The sequence below is a fragment of the Ovis aries genome, chromosome 13, assembly GCF_016772045.2.
Source record: "Ovis aries strain OAR_USU_Benz2616 breed Rambouillet chromosome 13, ARS-UI_Ramb_v3.0, whole genome shotgun sequence".
In the NCBI taxonomy this organism is placed as follows: Eukaryota; Metazoa; Chordata; class Mammalia; order Artiodactyla; family Bovidae; genus Ovis; species Ovis aries.
Genome location: NC_056066.1, coordinates 3079444 through 3080357, shown reverse-complemented (window position 1 = coordinate 3080357; position 914 = coordinate 3079444).

Sequence of the window (914 nt, the reverse complement as noted above, 5' to 3'; positions counted from 1 at the left end):
GCGGGGCGGGGCGGCCGGGGCTCGTCTCCGCCCACCGCCCGCCTCCCGGCCCACGTGGCGGCCGGGCCCTGGGGGGGGGGGCCCGACGAAGATGCGGGAGGGGGTCCGCGCTCACAGAGCGGATGGCGGGGGCGCTGCGGCCCTTGCTGCCGTCTCCAGGAGGCCTCCCTGCTTAGCCTCTTCTCCCACCTCCTGCCCTCATTCAAAAAGTAATTTAATCAGAAAGCATGTTAGGCGCTCAGTCGTGTCCGACACTTTGCGACCGCATGGACTGTGGCTCCTCTCTCCGTGGAGATCTCCAGGCAAGAATACTGAAGTGGATTGCCATTCCCTTCTCCAGGGGATCTTACCGACTCAGGTTTGGAACCCAGGTCTCCTGCACTGCAAGCAGATTCTTTACTGTCTGAGCTACAGGGAAGCCCCAAAGCTCATATAGCATTGAGTAATTAAATTAGTTAATTAAACAGTAAAGTTAAATGAAAATACAAGAAATTATACAATAAAATGAAAAGGGAATCTGCCTGTCAGAGGAGACAACTGCTTTAGATTCTTACAAATATTCTTTCTCATGGATCCTAGAAATGTTCTTTTCATACTCTAAGAAATATATATATATACACACACACACATATACTTTAAAAGATTTATATACAAATGGGATAAAATATATCATGGAGATAATTTTATTTCAGGGCCTACAAAGTTGCTGTAATATCCCTGCCCATCCCCCAACCTTCTGACATACACACTATTTTGGAGGAAAATTCTGAAAGTTTTATTTGTTCATGTGAATATAAAATATGTATGCTTTTTAAAATAGTATGTAATAGCTTCTGATTAAAAGCAATAGTTCCTTACCCCATCTATCTTCTAGTTAACACTTTATTTAAAAATATGATTGAGGACTATTCCAT